This window comes from Nuphar pumila, chromosome 2, assembly GCF_984573655.1.
Source record: "Nuphar pumila chromosome 2, dmNupPumi1.hap1.1, whole genome shotgun sequence".
NCBI lineage: Eukaryota > Viridiplantae > Streptophyta > Magnoliopsida > Nymphaeales > Nymphaeaceae > Nuphar > Nuphar pumila.
The window spans coordinates 112,995,111-113,007,375 of record NC_143250.1 but is presented as its reverse complement, the minus strand read 5'-3'; positions in this window follow the sequence as shown (position 1 = coordinate 113,007,375).

The following is a 12,265-nucleotide window of genomic DNA, read 5'->3' as shown; positions in this document are numbered from 1 at the left end:
TAAGTTATCATCGGTCCTTTTGGCTACTTATTGCTCTTTTTTAGGTTGAACAGGACTGTTTGGATGGAGGGTCAGGGATTTTTTTTTTCTTTTATTGAGTATGTAAAGATAAATAAGTACTAATGATTTTTTATACCCAAAAAGAGAGAGTATTGCCTGAACCAACCAATAAGCAAATCTTTGATAATAAGTTATGCTGTTATCTTTCTTATCTTTTGTTAGTCAATTCCTGAAGCAATTGGGTTTAATTATTTTCCATATTTACACTTTGAATGGGAAAATTTTTTCCGTGGGGTGGAGAGTTGGAAGAAAGTGTAGGAATGAGAAAAATACCTAACTTCAATTGTAGAGTGATATATAACAAGATGCAGCAAACAAATGTCTTGGAGTTAGTTTGGATGTAGTATCTTAAGGGCTCAAACCCCATAAGCCTATCTAACAAAATTTTTCCTTTTGTAAATTTTTTTAAAGAAAACCCTTTTACAAGGTAAATGCGTGTGTGTGTGTGTGAACAATATATATAAACAAAAGAGGGGAAAGGTATAAAAAATGAAAACAGAAGGATCCATGATTTGATGGTCATAGGTGCAATATGATTGCACAAATATTTGTGCATTAAAGCACCTGATCACCCTCCATCTTGGGACAGGGCCTGTCAGGTTTGAGGCCCAGGAGGGTGATTGGGTTCTGTGCAATCATATTGCACTCTATCGGGCTAGGGTTAGGCAGACCCCCACCAGTTACACAAGGTACCATTGAGTTTTGAACTTGCAACGTCCCAACACAAGGTGACGTGCATCCTACCAAACAAGCCTAAGAACAGGATAGCTTAATGAGTTCTTTTTTGCGTAGATATTAAACCCCAGGTGTCTCTTCTTCTATGTATACTAAACCCCAGGTGAGTGCCCTAGCTCACAGAAGGACACCCACTAGGCAAGCCACCGGAATGATCTTAGGTAACACGTGTCACGTTCTGATTGATACATAATATTTAAAAAAAAGAATCAATTTAAAACGATTCACTTGAGTATCGGTAAGGGCCCGATTCACCTGATGAATAGTTGGCCAAATCGATAGGTAAATGCCGATACTGACAACATTGGCCCTAACCAATCGGTGACGTCAAGGGGCAAATATATATTTTACAAGTTGGAAAAAGTGATATAGCAATCGAATGGTGATGATGGTATTGGGATTATGGCATTAAAAATAATGCCCTTTATATTTGAGTAATGATCCTCTATCTAATAATAGTAGAGGGCGATGTGTATTGAAAGTTAAGCAATGCCCTCAACAGCTTCGATCATTATCAAAGCCTTTCAAGGGATGACTAACCTCTCCTTGCCAGCCTTTTTACCAAGATAAGTTTCCTGTTCTTCAGTTTCCCACGCTATTGGGCTGTAGGTGCATCACATGCAAGCCAAATGAAGATTACAAAAAGTACTAAAGAACTTTCAGGAAATTTTTAGATTTTTTGGTTCATTCAGATTATATTGTAATGTTATTGGGCCAGATTTTGGTGACTATGTTTCTTCATCACTTCTGCATTAAACAAAGACCTAACGAGATAAGACTTGCGAGTGGTTGGTTGGATTGATTGGAGTGGCAGGTTTTAGTTAGGTACACCAGCTTTTATATATATATATATATATATATATATATATATAGAGAGAGAGAGAGAGAGAGTTCAGGATTTTTTTGTTTTATTTTTAAAAGTACTTGATTTTACAGGGTTCAGCTCTTTAAGTATCCAATACACGGTGGGTTTTTATAACGTTCAAAATCAATAGTCCAAAATCTTTATAAATTTTCAAGGCTCCAAATATCATTTTTTCATCGAAAATACATGATCCAGGTATGGATTCTGTTACAAAAATTGTGACCAAGAAACAACCGAAAGAAACAATAAACAAGAACGATCAAACCAAACATAGTAAGAACACACATATTTACGTGAAAAAACTTCTCCTTAAATTCGAGAGAGAATAAAAAACCACGGCGGCCCAAAGGAAAATCTTTATTGCTCCTTTTGACAGTTACAAGAGAGAAAGAAAAGAAAGAATTTATACAACGTAAGGATGACAACCCTAAACCTAAACGAGTTGGGTCTGATGCATAAGAAACCGAGTGTTAAACTTAAGCTCAAGAAAAATTTCTTCTGAGAGGCGTTGCCCCCCTAAGACCCCCTGCCAGAGGCGCCCCCCCCCCCCCCCCCCCGAAACCCGCGTTGGGGGGACCCCCTGGACCCCCTCCTATAAGGGAAAAAACTCTGAATTAGGCTCTACAACTCATCATATTCTTCGTAAATTGATCATTTTATAAGGTCAAAACTGCGAAAAACACACACTAAAAGAGCATAAAACACATTTAGCACTTATCATTTAGCATATTTCATTTAGCACCTACACATTAAACCTCCCCCCCCCCGCCAAACTTTCTCATTGTGCTCTGTTAAGCTCTTGCTAAAATACTAGTTTTTTGTGTTTTTTTCTCACATCTAACACCATAGGTGTGATCTATAGGTTTTGTTTAGTGGGAACTCGCTTCAATCATCGAAATCTGACCTGTATATAGTTTTTTTGGTGATCCAAAATCAATGGCTATAAAGGTATCAATTTTTCTTGGCTCATAAAAATAAATTTTTTTTTGTAAAAAAAGAACATGACTCAAGAATCGATTTTCACTAAATCTAGCATTTTAAACACATCTAACGGTTCAGATCTATCATAAAACACTTCAAACTATGGGGCCTAATGGTTAGAAGGAAAAAAGTGAGCCTAATATGCTCTCTCTCTCTCTTTCTATATATATATATATATATATATATATATATATGAGTGATTGGTAGGCGCTCACGCATTAGGTACGAAATGAATGTACTAAATGGATTTTTTAAGTTTTTTAATTTTATTTTTAAATTCTGACCAAACAAATGTGATCTACGTACTTGATTTTATAGGGATCAGCTCTTGAAGCATTCGATTGGGTTTTTACAAGGTTAAAAAAAATCAATGGACCAAAATCTTTATAAAATTTTTAGGCTCCAAATATCATTTTTTCATTGAAAACATATGATCTAGGTGTAGATTTCTCGTAAGTCAACCAAACACATTTATGGGGTCAAAACTGCAAAAAAAACACAAAAAAGGAAGAAAAACTCATTTAACACATCGTTTTGCACCTAACTTATGAGCAGCTACTGATTTCTGATATATATATATACCCTAAATTTCTCTTAAATTTTTATACTAGGGGATGGAATATTAATAGCAAGTACTCTGATCCTCTACAATTATTGCAAACCAACATTGATAAGCCTTAAACGAGCGAGAGAGAGAGAAAGAGATTTGTATCAGGACAACATAAGCATTGTATTCCAAATCTTACGTAACTGGATATAGCATAATCTTAACTAGATCTACCCAACGAATGAATTCACATTGGTGAGTCTGATGTGTGTAAGATTCCAAATCTATCGTAATTGGATACAACGTAATCTAATTTAAATTTGAACTTGGATTGGGTTAGAAATGTTAAAAATTTTGCATGATCCCAATAGCCACTATGGTGATGACAACCAAATTGGCTTGAAGGCAGGTACCATGACACTTTCTTAAAAGTGATAGTTATTTGAATCGTTTGTCAATAGGACCTTAAAAGTTCATTGACCACAACATCTAGCATGCCTCATAGCTGCTCTTAAAGCTTTGCATGAACTTATAATGGCTTTTTAAAACCCTGCATGCACCTATTAATGTTCCGTAAAGCTCTACATGCACTCACCAACATCTAATGTTGGGCTAACCATTAAATCTAGGTGACACACCCAATATTGGCTCCTAATGACTCTTGACTAGCTAGTCAAACTTTTAAGACATTAATAATCAAAACCATGACTAACCTTGACCAAATCCAAATCTAAATCCGTCCAAAGTTAAAGCCAAATTCAAAGTTCAATTGACAAGCCCCCTCAAGGGGTTGCCATTTGAGTCCTCTATACATTTTAAATCCATTATATTTCTAAAAATGATCAATGTAGGAGTAAATAAATTTCATAAAGTTAAAAGTATATTTTTCAAAAAACTTAAGCAATTGAGGCTTATTTGGCCAAATGAACTTAGTTCAAAAGACTAATAATTTTCAGCCAAAACAACTACAAAAAAGAGCTCTCAAGTTTTATTGATCCAATAAGTGTTGTTAGAGGTGAACGCCTCAGTACCTGAAGCGTATGCCTCAGTACCTAAAGCGTACGCCTCAGAGGCGAAGCACAAGCTCAAGGAATCGAGGCGTTGTAGGGAGGCATTTGCAGTCTTGAAGCGCACGCTTTACATGGGTGAAGTGCATGCCTCGTGTCGAGGCATGCTTCGCTTCTAAGGCGTACGCATCATGTAGAGCTCGTAAAAAAAAATCTAAGGCGGACGCCTTGAGAAGACGAACTCCTTGAGGAAGCTGAGGCAGTAGGTCGTCAAATCCGTGATGTATCCGGAGAAGAAAATTGTTCTGATTCGCCAGAAGTTCCGACCGACAGTGCTCGGCAAGGCGACCATCGGTTGGAGGTACGCCCAAGCGGCCTGCTTCACCAGCCAGTTGTGTATGGAGATCTTTGGGTCATCGTTGTTGGCGGCTCCACCGCGGGGGCACCGGTCTTCGACCTTCGGGGATTGGGTCTCTGCCGGCTTCAGATGGAGGAGGTCCTTGAGTCTCATGTAGGACAGCGAGTGGATGGAGATGAGGCTCCAATCGACGAGTTCTGTGGGCAAGGCTCCGCGGCCAATGCCGACAAAAAAGCTCGAGCTCTGCGTCCGGATCAATACGTTGGTGTCACCAAAATCCATTGCAAAGATGGTGTTCTGACGCTGGAGGGGCGCCGGAGGCCCGAGTTTCATCGCCACCATCGTCGAAATTGAGAGATTGAGAGAGGGTGGGGTTTTCTATGTTTGGTAGGGAACAATTTTCTGGGTATTATCAATGCATCAAAGATGGCCGGAATCTGGTGATGGGTGGATTTTTTTGAAGAAGCTTAGGTGTGAATTAGGGGAACCTGTTGGATTCCTCTTCTTCTCTTTATCTCCCCCATGTGTTCTCTCTGCTTGCATCAACACCCTCCCGTCAGGGCACCCTAACCCCCCTTGCCCCTTTGCTAGGTATTCCTGTTGTCACCAACCACCCCTGATCTCCCTTTCCCCTTCTCTACTTCCGTTGGTGACTGGCGACAACATCGTCTGGCACTACCTCTCCTTCTCTTCTTCTTCTTCTTCTTCTATGTGCCCTCCGACCATCCGAAGATGCTCTCTTTATCTTTGGCTGGCACTACCTCACCGAAATCCTTCTCGGCACTCCTCGTTCGATGCAACACCTCACCTAAACCCCGACGCCGGTGGTTTTCAAGTATATCTCTTCTCTGTACTCTCACCTCTCTTGTTGTTTTTCTCGCTGGAGGCGTCGGCAGGAGGTCGCCTGTAACACCCCGAAATTTTAACCCATACTTTTAAGGTTTTTTTTTATTGTAGTATCAGGTAAAACTTGATGAGGGGTGCCAATTCTTGTTTAATTTTTTGGTTTAATCAATGGAAAAAAAAATATACTATTTTTGATTGACGAGAAATACCTAGAAATATTGTTCTGATCTGCAAGATCTTTCTGATTTTCTTTATTGTGTTATTTGGGTGTGTTGGAGTCTGTTTCATTTAGTTAAACTTAACATGCTCCTGTTAGCCGATCTTTTGAGTCTGTTTCATTTAATATTACCTAGCATTGTTTATGTAACCCTGTTATGCTAATTTGAGTCTGGTTAATTTAGTAAAATCTAACCTATTTATCTCCTTGATTTGGTGTTATTTCGCTGATTAACCAATCTTTTGAGTCGGCTTCATTTAATATTATATAGCATGGTTTATGTAACTTCTGTTATACTAATTTGAGTATGTTTAATTCAGTAGAACTTAACATGTTCAGATTAATCCCTGTTAACTGATTGGTGTATGTTTCACTTAGTGAAACATAACAGGTTTACATAAATTTTTGATTCTCCGCATGCGTCTGGTTCATTTAGTAAAACATACCATGAATTTCTGTTAGTTGAATGGAATATGGTTCTTTGTTTGTTTTCCTGCGTAACACAGCATGCTGCAGGATACTTACTTAGTCTGTAAACTACAGTAAGTGGCTGAACAAATTGTTATTGCACAAGCTGTATATTAGTTGAACTGAAATGTTAAAGAATAGTTAGTTCATATGGCTGAACGAAGTCTAGTTGGCTTTATTGTTTTCTTGGGTAACTCAGCATGATATATGGTACTTAATTATTCGGTAAAATATTGTGCAATGATTGAGTGATTCATGTTTTGTTTTAAGAATTACAGTATATTAGCTAATGATACCTAGTCGTCACTTCTCTTGTGCACTGAATTTCCTGTGTTTGTATAACTGAAATAGGTTGAATGGGTTTACAGTTTCTGTTATTTTCGGCTTAGATTCCACATAAACCGCAAGTTCTATTACATTCCAACTTCTATTTTAGATCAGGAGTTGTACATCAGTGAAGTCAGTGGAATCATAAACTAATGATCAAACATATGCATTAACTGTTTTTTGTCAGAAAATGTATGATTTGAAATGCTTGTATGCAACATGTTAATTGTGTTCGAGGAATGAGGTTGTTATATTGGTTTCAATCATATGATGGTGCACTTAGTGACATATGGATATGTGTTTTGCCTAAAGGGGCAATATGAATGGGTTACCCAATGCGGGTACTTGGGCTGTTAACTTGTGTGCTATGACAATAAAAGTGATGAAAACTTAATTATAATTATTGCGTGCCCGACTAGTTTAAAGGTACTGAGGTCTTGGAGTTTGACGGTTTAAAGGCACTAAAGCACTCTAGATAATGATCATAACACTGATGAGAAACTTAAATTTAATTTCTGTGGCCTGACTGGTTTAAAGGTATCAGAGCTTGTGTGCTTGATTGATTTAAAGGCACCAGAGCACTCTGAGTGGGTTTATACAATCAATATGAAAAAGGATAGGATTATTTATATACCTTGGTAAAATGACCAAGGTTGAGAATCTACTACTATGGTAGTAGGAGGTAGTTGGGAGAAAATGCTCTTACGGAAACTTAATTAAATGAGAAGATCAATCCACTCAGTTTGAGGCTTACCTTGGAGAGGGTAGGTGGTACAAAACTTCGAGGATTTGTGTTTTGGTTTCAAGCATAAAGTTGCTCGTTGGTCCTCCGTCCTTGGAGTTAAGAGATCTAGACTACTTATGTGTCCTAGGTGGTAGTTCCACGTTTTTTGCAGAAGTTAGGGATGCATCCTGTTTGTGTTGAGCCCTTGGGAGATTCTCTCAGCTATTGGTTGCTCCCTTGGGATTTCAGTCTCAGTTAAGACGTTCGGGTTAATAAAATACCCTTGAATAATATACCCCTAAATGTTCTCTTCTGTGATGATTGTCTGGGCCCGTGTGTATCTGCGGGATAAAATAATATAAACACTATTTAGAACAGTTAGGTATCACAGTGAGTGAAGTTACTATAGAGATAATTTCATATTCTTTCAAACATGCTTTATATTCTGAGCTTGTGATGAAATGTGAATCCCGAAATGCGTAGATATGAGATGATTGAATTCATATTGTTACTGTTATATGAAAATTATGCATGTTACTGTTATTGTTGTTGCAAAATATGCTTTACTTGTTTAATTATAGTTGTTGCATAATCTGCTTACTGAAGACGTCGACAGGAGGTCGCCAACCTCTTGCCTCCCTTTCCTTCTTTTCCGTTTGTTGGCAGTGGACCAAAGCCACCATTGTGGGTGGCTCTGGATTTGCCAGGAGGGAGGTGCCGAACACCCCTCCTTATTGTCTTCTTCTCTCTTCTTCGTCTCCCTCGACCCTCTTGTTTTCGGGTCGATGCACCGAAGCCACCATCACGGTGGCTCTGGGTTTGCCAGGGAGAAAGGTGCTGAGCACCTCCCCTTGTTCTTTCCCCCTCTCCTTTTCGGACAACCTCTGCCATCTCCTTGCATTCTGGTTGTCGAGGAGTGGTCAAGCCCTCCTTGTTCCCCTCTTCTCTCTCTCTCTCTGCTTTTGTGGGCAGACAGGGGCCTGACCCCTGTCTCTGCTCCCTTCTAGCAAGCAGGGGGCGGAACCCCTGCCTCTGTTTCATTATTTTATTGATATTATATATTTTATTATTTTGATCAGTGTTGTGAGAGGCGTACGCCTCAGTACTTGAAGCGTACGCCTCACAGGCGAGGCGCACACTCAAGGTAATGAGGCGCACCCTCAGTACCTGAAGCGTTCTGGAATTGCTTTGAATACATAATTATCTAAAATAATTTCAAATATAACATTGTTTGGATTGCCCTCACTATGATTTCAGCTAAATATTTGATGCAAGTTTCATTAGCATTAATAGCTCCCGATTAATTGCGTGGTGGTAAACCACTAAAAAACTTGCATTAGTATAACTAATTTAAATTTACATATACATGTATATAAGTAAGAGATGTGCGCAAAACTGCATTGCTGAAAACTATAGTTTCACGTTAGTTCTATTGCATGTATGCATTTGATATGTCCAAGAAAAAAATATTTATATGCATCACTAAGATGTTTTTTTTTTAGGCCGTTTTTGATGGAAACAAATTCAAGGTTATAATTTAAAAAAATTGGGAGCTATTTATTTCTCAAGTCCTTCAAAAACCTTATATTTACTAAATCAACCATCAAACAAACTCATATATGTATATAACAAACTCATATATGTATATTTATATTAAAAAACCATTTACCAGGGCTATTTTATTAATATTATATATTTTATTATTTTGATCATAAAGCTTACGCTCCAACGCCTCGAGGCTTACGCCTCGCTTCATAACATGCTCAACGCCTCGCTTCGCCTCATCGCATTTAACAACCTTGATTTTGATCATGAAGCTTACACTTCAACGCCTCGAGGCTTACTTCTCGCTTCATAACAGGCTCAACGCCTCGCTTCACCTTATCGCATTTAACAACCTTGGATTGAGTTACCTTTTAATCCTTGCCTAAATTCACATCAAATTAGATTTGGTTTTTCTTGAATCAAATCAAGAAGGGGCTTACCATTTTCGAAAAAATTATTACCTGACTATAAATTCAGGTAAAATAAATCTCTCGAATTTGTCTTGGATCAACCGAATCTGCGAAGGATGAAGATAGATGTGCTAGTCTTGTAACTAGTAGGGATGTCAATGGATCGGGTTTGGTTCATACCCAAGTAGAACCAGACCTGACCTTGATTTTGGGTATGGTATTGGGTCCGGACCTGGGTCTAATCGTACCCACCATAAAAAAATCGTAAGAACTACATGAACCAGACACAGGCCGTATCCAATAAAACATTATTTTTTATCATTTTTACATTGAAAAATTGCAGGTCTTAATCGAAACTCCTGGTTGGGCGCAGCTCTGGCATAAAATTTCACAAACTATACCCGGTTTCATGTATTAATCAGACCTTCGGATCCGGACCCGAGTCTTAATCGGGTCTTCTTATTTATCACAATATCCAGACCCTATAGGGTCTGGTATGGATCAGGTCCGGGTAAACCCGAACCGTTGACACCCCTAGCAATTAGAATAGAATTGGTCCTTCAGAGCGTGTTTAATGGTGAAAAAAAAAGGAGGCCGACAAATTTCGGCCCCAAAGTGTCATGTGCCCCACGCGCACATCAAACGCAGTTTGAAAAAGTTCCCTACCCATTTTCGTGCTTGGGGGATAAAAATCTTCCAACAATGTGACAAAAAAAAAGTCAGAATCCTAGGGATCCGACTTTTTTTTCCATAGACTTTTTGTCAGGCGACTTTTTTGGCATGGATAAAAAGTCGCCAAATCAAATATGCCCAGGGAAAATTGTATCCACCTATGAGGTTTGGTGCCCGACCGACTGCCAGTCCATTACCTCCCAGCATTGCATTGGAGGTCCAAATCAATGTTGTCAGTGTGTATAGGCCTGTATCGGCCCGTATCCGCAGAAAATCGATACGCCTCTATCCTTGAATCGGCTATTTTTTAATAAATATAAAAAATACTTAAATTTAATTTTAAATATTATTTTAATAATTTTAACATGTGTCACTTTCTGATTGACGCATAATATTTTTTGGCGGATTCAGAACAATTCACTTGAGTATCGGCCGATTCACCTGAATCGTTGGCCAAACGATAAGGGCCGATGCCGATACCGATACTAACAAAAAAAAAAGAACAATCAAAAGAAATATGGGTTCAGTCTTTGCATTGGCATCAAGCTCTATCCTGTCGTAAAGGATAGTTGGGGGTGAAAACGGATCAGATATGGACTGGATCTGAACCTTAATCCAAAATTCAAACAGCAGATCCAAATTGGAATAGGTACAGTTGACTATATCCGATCCATTTACAGCTCTAGATAAGCATGATTGAGCATATCTCAAAAGTAGCCTCCACCACCACCCTCCATCTCAAGATAGGTGACACAATAACTTGGGGCTGTGAACGTAAGTATTGAATTGAATAAACTATGCTTCTGCTATGTCCTTGTGGCATATTTCTTCTGATAAAAAAGATAAAAAATATTATTTTACTAAGTATTGTTTGGATCTGCTTCATGTAGTCCTTATAGAATTCGGGTATGGTTTTTCTTACAGTGGGTCCACGAGTCTAGACCCGATACCATCATCTCAAATCAGGCCAGTCTGGTTTCCCTTGGGGTCTGAACGAAACCGACTGATGACACCCCTAATTATGAATCAAAACCTCCAAAATAATAAGTTTTAAAAGATTCTTCATGAAGGTAAACCTAGAAAAACTTTTGTAGGGTGGGGTGTCAACGGGTTGGGTTTACCTGGACCCAACCTGTACCAAACCCTATAGGGTCCATGTATGTAGATAAATAAGAAGACCCAATTAAGACCTGGGTCCAGACATGAAGGTCCGATTAATACATGGATCCAGTTATAGTTTTATACTAGACTCGGGATCGACCTGAGTTCCGATTAAGACCGGCAATTTTTCAATGTAAAAATGATAAAAAAAAAATAGTATTTTATCAGATATGACCTGGGTCTGGTTCATGTAGTTCTTATCAGATCTGGGTATCATTTTTCTTATAGTGGATTCGATTAAACCCAAGTCCGGACCCAATACCAAAACCAAAAATCAAAGCCAGGTCAGTTTCTACCTGAGTCCAAACCAAACCCGACCCTATGACACCCTTAGAGCCTGCTGTACTTACGGTCTTTGTTCATGTCAGCGTAAAACTGTGATGGCTTGCCCCTCGACCTCAGGGAGTTGCCAAGCTTGTGCTAATGCAGGGGAAGCCCATGGGATTTGAACCTAAACTGCTCATCAAACGGTCTAGGCCCCATCCATTATGTCAAACCCCTTGGATCTATGAGATTTCTGTCTTTTGCTGTCCAAACGGTCTCAACTCTGATAATTTGCTAAAGAGTTACAATGGGAAATTACTCCCTCGAGTTTCATTAATCTTTCATGTGTGTGTAGAAACTACATTGTACAATATTAATTAGGAAATTTTTCGAATACCGCTCATACTTTTTAGTCTAAATCATGTGCACACACAAAGTTTGAGAGTTTACAAATTTCTACCAAAGTTTTTACTAGGTTTAATCAAATGACGCCCAGTTTAATTATCTCTAATAAATTCTTCTATATATTTATTTAAATACCCAATACTGCTCCATATGAGAGGCCTGTTTTTTAAGAAACTTTTTTCCTTTTTCATCTTCCTAAGCTCTCTCATACATAACAATAGCTAATTGGATTTGGGTCAAATGAGGAACCTAACTGGACCATGATTTTCAAAGTTGTGCTATCAACAGGTTGGTTCATTGTCGGGTTGATTGGCTTTATGGAATTTAATAACAAGTTATTTGGTATAGTGCAAAGTTACAGAAAGCTTCTTGTTAAATGGGGAATCATGTTTCCCTAAAAACTCGCTTCAAAAGCAAGAAACTCATTACTTTTGCAAAATGAAGAGAAGCTTTGAAAACCTGCTTTCAAAATATGAGAAACTCGGTTTTCTTTTGTAAAAAACCCGCTGCCTCTTTATTTTCCAAATCAATTTCCTTTAATGTTTTCCTCTAGCTTCTTCTCACTTCTCCTTCACGTTTTCATGTTAGAAAATTATAATCCCTTATAACAAGCTTGCATATTGGTTTTATATTGTTTCATGTTTGTATTTACTGTCATTTCTTACTTGCTTCT